This window comes from Chenopodium album, chromosome 12, assembly GCF_948465745.1.
Source record: "Chenopodium album chromosome 12, dcCheAlbu1.1, whole genome shotgun sequence".
NCBI classification, from domain to species: domain Eukaryota; kingdom Viridiplantae; phylum Streptophyta; class Magnoliopsida; order Caryophyllales; family Amaranthaceae; genus Chenopodium; species Chenopodium album.
The window spans coordinates 48341947-48348753 of record NC_137845.1 but is presented as its reverse complement, the minus strand read 5'-3'; the positions used below and the strand labels follow the sequence as shown (position 1 = coordinate 48348753).

Sequence of the window (6807 nt, the reverse complement as noted above, 5' to 3'; positions counted from 1 at the left end):
ATCATACAATTTTCTTGTGTTCATAATTAAATACCTTATATTCGTAATATTTAAACTGTATGTTCATTCCGTAGGAGGAATTTGGAAAAAAAAAAAATTAAGAATCCTTCCAATTTACAAAATCAATCAAAATTCATCACGAAAACAACAAGTAATCAATGAAAAAAAAACCCAATGCAAATACATCGGGAAAAAAAAAATCAGAAAATCAATTGAAAATCAATTCATACTAATTACATATTCATAAACCTAACTAATTACATAATAATTACAAACAAAATACAATTATAAATTATGTAAAATCTAACCTAAATAAACATAATTATAAATCAACAACACAAAAAGATAACTTGCATTAACGATCTGTGCGAGAATAACAACTAAATCCATATTGGGCAATGAAATCAATTGAACAAAATTACATTAGAGAAAACAGAGGAGAGAGAAAATCATAATAAACAGAGAAGAATTTGTCCAAAAAAAAAACCAAAAAAAACAGAGAAGAAAATATAGTAATGGAAATTTTAATGGAAAACTTTGATAAGAATTAGGAAAGAAAGGAGAAGAGAGATAATCGGGAAAAAGGAAACCAAAAAATTAAAAAAGGAAACCAAAAAACTATTTTGGCCTAATTTTAGTCCCAAAATGATCGACCTATTTGCATTAAAATACCCATCAATTTACAGCAATATTTGTGCAAAATTAGCTTTCCCATATAAAATTTTGTTTTTGTTTTTTTTTTTTATGTATTTTTAATACTTTATCTCTTTACTTTTTTATAAATCCCATGTAAATTTATCTTTCCAATATATTTTTATTTCTTTTTATTTAAGTTTCTTAATAACCGCGAAATCACTCAAAAGAGTTGAAGTTTTTGAGACGGAGGGATTACTTGATTATTCATCAAACTCTAGAATGTTTTACCGGAAATAAAAATCAGTGGGTTTAAATATCTGGGGGCCAATATTTGTGGGAAAATGTGGCCCCTCGAAAGGTAGAGGCATCAAAAGAATAGAAGTACCGAATATCCTACTTCAGATTTGATGCCCAATTACAATTATTCTAAGTTTTGTCTATGGTCATAATCTGCTACCTAACCACAGCTTTTCGATTTTACGGTTGTTTGGTTTCGATTTGAATTTTGCTTCCCAACTTACCATAATTATTCTCACTTGGACAAGATATTTGTCCTCTCGGAAATGGTCGTTTCAATTTCTCAAAATTTGTTAGATCTCAAAGGCTTAAAGCTCGTTAGATTGAGTGTATGCCACTGATTAATATATAAGAGTTACAGTATACAATAATCTTAATTGTATTGGAACATCAATATCTGTCTAAATAAGATCATACGGAGTATTACCTAACAAATATCCTAAATGAGCTAAATCTATATGGGAAGTATATAAACAATGGCAAAATTGAATATTGAAAGACTAACAACATTTCTGAAACATAGTAATGTCAAATCATAATGTGGATATAAATTACTATTCGGGGTAGTAACAATAATACCAACCCAATATGCATATTGCATGATTGCATCACACGATTCACATTATCCCCTGATACCCAGAGAAGTGTATTAACAGAAAGTAGTTTAGACTAGTTAATGTCATCTTATTCCTTTAGATAGAATTCCGTATCATTCATGAAAAGGCCAAAAATGTATAATTGATAACACGATAGAGTACTTTGAATAAGTAGCCACTAGGAAGAAACATGATAAAGCAAAGTTGAGACTGTGACATATTATGAGTGACAGAGTGAGTTAAGCAAAGATACCATAACAAAAACAAAGTGTTCAACAGATGTAGCCACCGAGTGCTATGACTGCTACCACTCCTCCTGCTGGCATTATTGCCTTGTATATCAGGCCAAATGAACAAATGATCCCTCTTCCAATATGTTTGTGAAATTCCGAGTAGGCTTCTGAATATCCCTAGTATTAGAATATAGACCTGTAAAAGTTGCAATTGCACAAATTTCCATGAATTTAATTGCTGTACTACGGAGTATGATTTTGACACTCATCATCAATAAAGTCAAAAATTGATTTGCTTTATCATGGAACACTCAATAAACCAACACTTAAAATTCATATAATTAAAAGAGAAAAAAAAAAAAAAGACACAAATTAGTGAGTCAGTGATGCTGAGTACATAAGGCCACTGCTCATCTTCACTAAAGAAAAACATGGATCGAATGATAACTACACATATCCGAATATCTGATCATATCTGGGTTTTTCTTTGACTCAAGATCTTAATTTTTAAAGGTGATGTTAAAAAGGAAGGGGGAAAGCAGAAGGAAAAAAATGAGAGATTTGAGAACGGAATACTGCTTGAAGGGATCTGCTGACACAACACCTCTGTAGAGAAACCATTCAAACCAAGTCTATAAGCGGAATATTGTTTTATCAGTTGCATCCTATGAAACTTCAATGGAAGTTTCGCAATATCAAGACTTCTAAGACAAGGCCCTATGGACTAACATAATGCAAAATGTGGTTGGTAAACATGAACACAAGATCAGAACCCCAAGTACAAACTTACAAAGAGTTACTTGATTGATGGCTTCTTAGGCTTGTTGTCTTTCTTCTTCAATTCAGCTGCAAGTAGTCACCAAAATACCAACATCAAGAGCCATTATTAACTGAAAATATAAGACAACGTGATGCAGTAAACAATTATTGGGGTAGAAAGGCCTCAGAAAAAGACTCAAAAAAGATGGGCAACAATACAAACATTAAACAGAAAAAAAAAAAAAAAGGCCAGGCTTAAAGGTTGTTAGTGTCTCAAATTAAGACTTGAAAATCACACAACACTTAAGATACCCATGCGGCCACGCCCACCATGATAAATTTGATATGGAGAATGTTATTCCAGCTCTAGTTTATGGTCCACAAGATGTCAAATAAGAAGTTCCAAACCTTATAAATTTCAAAACATGAATAATAAAGTGACAAATTTAATCTAACTATTCAAGATAAACACTGCAACTCTCTTTGTGATGAACCAAAATAATCTTCTAATGAACCTCTATTTTAAGATGAAGCTGACAGGAATCAATTAAGATGCTAGTATTCATAACTCAATGCTAAGGTTACGAATTTTTCATCCAATTCCCACCAAAAGCAAAAGAATTGCTACAAGAATCTCTTGTAGTCTTGGCACAATAGACAATCAAGCAACAGAGAACTTTTCACTATATTATACAATGAGCCAATCAATTTAGACAAGTTCAAATTCTCTTGTAAATTTTACATTTATTTTTAATCTCTCATAATCACTAAACAGTCATTCTACCCATTAACCCTTAGGCCTTAGCATAGTAACATGGATTCTTTACATTGACACACTGACACCATTATGAATGCAATTAGATATTGAATCATATTAATTGCTAAGCATATAGATCATGGAAAATCAGAATAACTTATGATTTATCAGATGTTCAGATGAACCAAAGGTTGCAGTTCCTTATTCATGTCATCCTGTGAGAAACTTTACTCGGTATTGAAATATAAGATGAAGAAATACAAACATGAAATCAGCTAAAATCAACTGCAGACTCCAGACAAGTTGAGGGTAAAAGGCAAAACACCAACCAGTGAGCCACACCCTACTGCCAAATGCTGAAACATCATGTCACAACACATAAAAATAGGACTAATTAAAATACAAGGACAGAAGGGAATAAAGAGAGTATCTAGAGCTTTCTAGTTTATTTAAGATTTATGCATTTGGTGAAAAACAGTTTAACCTTGTGACGAGATAAGCTTAATTTATAACTTCAGTAAAACAACAAAAAATTCAGACTTTCATTAATCTCCATAATAACAATACAAAGTCATGTACCAAGAGCAGCACTGTGTAACAGTGCTGACCCTTTTTTCTTTTTTCATTTTTTACAGCAATTGAATGTGATGAATAGATCACCAAAGGATTTCACATTTTTTATATGTATAAACCTCTGACATTAAAATATTTAAACTTTGATATTTGCGTCAGCACCCCCACCTTCTATAAAGGATAGAGTGTGGTATAACTATTGCAGATGATGTTCTCCACCCTGATACTTTAGGGAAATCCCCTAGAAGCAAGTTGTACTGCTTGTTGATTGTTAGAAGCTTCCTTTGCTCAGAACTGGATCCCAAACCTTACTGCTGCATAAGACCTCTACCGCTCGTACTTTCTTTACTATCCAGGTCAATAAGCTTATAGCAAACCTTGTCTTTTGATACAGTAGCTATCAAAAGCTTAAGCCCACAGAAGTTTGGTGATAGCAGCTTCGTCCCCCAAACTCAGGTTTATCTGAAGATCTAAGCTTAAACAAAAAATCCCAAGATAAATTGTATAAAGGAGAATATCTAACACTATCTAACAGTCATATCACCCAAAATGGTCTTCAACATGACTACTGCCACCTAAAATAAAGCCATCAGCACCTTAATTACCTGCATTACTTTACAGGCAACAGCTCAAATCTGCAACTGCATCTTAAAAAAATCTTTTAGGATACTCTCAACAAGTCAACATTTAGTAGCAACATTTTCCCGATGTTACGTGATTAACCAGCTAGATGCTCGTCCTTTTCTAATATTGTTTATTTCCATTGTATTTCTGACCTCTTTTGCATCCTCCCATTGTTCCACATCAGCATACATGTTGTGAAGCAACACATAGGATGCTGAACTTTCTGGTTCAAGCTTTGATAGAGCCTCTGAAGCAACTTGAGCCAGCTCTACATTGTTATGTATCCTACAAGCTCCTAGCAGAGCACCCCATATGGTTTTATCAGGCTTGTGGGGCATGCTATAAATTAAATCCATGGCCTCTTGTAGGTTGCCATGACGAGCCACGATGTTGACTAGTGCAGCATAATGTTCGATCTTGGGTTCAATTCCATAATCCAAAAGCATAGACTCAAAATACTTGTGGCCCTCTTTCAGTAAGCCAGCATGGGCACAAGCATTCAAGACTGATACAAATGTAATAACGGTGGGAATCACTTTTAGCCTCTTCATTTCCTCAAAAAGCTCTAGAGCTGCTACTGCGTATCCATGAGATGCATATCCACCTATAATTGCATTCCAAGAGATTACATCCTTCTGCATCTCCATCTCATTAAACATGATCCTGGCCTCTGTTATTGCACCACACCTTGAGTACATAGTAATAAGTGAATTATTGATAGGTATATCTGCAATTATTATTTTGGTAATCAGCTGATGGATCTGCCTGCCTAAATCAAGGGCAGCAAGGCCAGTACAGACACTAAGAACTGATGATAAAGTGTGCCTATCAGGCCTCACCTCTTCAGCCTGCATCCATACTAACAGTTTGATTGCTCCTTCATAGTCTCCATTCTTATCACATCCTGCAATTACAGAATTCCAAGAGACAAGGTTTCTCTGTGGAGCCCTGCTGAAGAAATTAAGAGCAGATTCTAAGTTCCCATTTTGGGCATAGCCTGACACCATCATATTCCATGACATAATATCAGGGTTTGGCATTTGTGAAAAGAGTTGTGCTGCTTGCTTCATACTTGAAGCTTGAACATAACCACTAATCATTGTATTCCACGAAAATGTATCCCGGTCTACCATCTGATCAAAAAGTTTTCTAGCAGAAACGACATCACCCACTTTTATATAAGCCATGATCATAGCATTCCATGACAACACATTCCTTTCAAATCCCATACTTTCTCTCATTCCTCCATGTGGGCAATTTGACAATTGATCAAAAAGATTTCGTGCTTCATCAACTCTTCCCTTTTGCCCATATCCTGCAATCAAAGTATTATAAGCCGGGACAAGATCTCCCCTCTCTTTGCCGACTTCTTTTCCACATTCAAGCAAAATTTCCTTTGCCTTGTCCCACTCATCAATACGAATCAACCCTGATATAAGTGCACTAAATGAAGAGGCATCCCTATTCGACATTGCCCTAAACCACTCAATAGCTCTACCAGCATCACCATTATGTAGAAAACCAGTCAACATTGCATTCCAAGTGATAACATCCCTCTCGGCCATTCTGTTAAAAAGGCATATAGCATCATCCATTCTCCCAACCCGAGCATAACCACTAATCATTGTATTCCAAGAAACCAAATCTCTCTTGGGCATTTTATCAAACAAAAGCTTACCCTCTTCAACATATCTCATCCCACCTCCACGAGAAGAAACATAACCTGAGATCATCAGGTTCCATGACACAACATCTCTCGCTCTTTCAGGCATTTCATCAAACAACTTACGCGCTTTTAAAACCTCTCTATTCTTAACATATCCACTCATCATTGAATTCCATGTTATGGTATTTCTTTCAGACATTCTATCAAACAGTGATCGCGCTTCACTGAACTTACCTAATCGGATAAGCTGAGATATGCGCTTGTTCCAACTACGAAGGTCAGGATAGTCAGCACTATAGTTTTTCGACACAAAATAACACATGGGTCTTCCCCAAAAAATTGCCATTCGAGATGGGCAATACAGAACTCTTTCGAATCGCACTTGCATTTTTTCTAATACCTAGTAACCCTCACAAGTCTGAAGCCATTGCCGACCTATTGTGACAGAAAATTAAGTAAGTGGCAGGAATGAAATCAAACCAAAAATGTTTGAAAACAATAGAATGATAGTTGATCATAGTTTCAAGTCTACAAATTCCAAAATTCTAAAAAAAGCAAACAATTTTTATTCACAACTATAATAGACAATTTCTCCTAATTTCAATCAATAATTAACAGAGCCCAGTACAGAAAATACTGCCACATTCAATTCAGGTACAAGAAAAG

The 6807-nt window shown here is 34.8% G+C and overlaps 1 pseudogene; it reads right to left on the bottom strand.

The window, feature by feature from the left end:
* Nucleotides 1–4119: 4119 nt before the first annotated feature.
* Nucleotides 4120–6544, bottom strand: LOC145572490 (pentatricopeptide repeat-containing protein At1g62260, mitochondrial pseudogene; annotated as a pseudogene).
* Nucleotides 6545–6807: the final 263 nt, after the last annotated feature.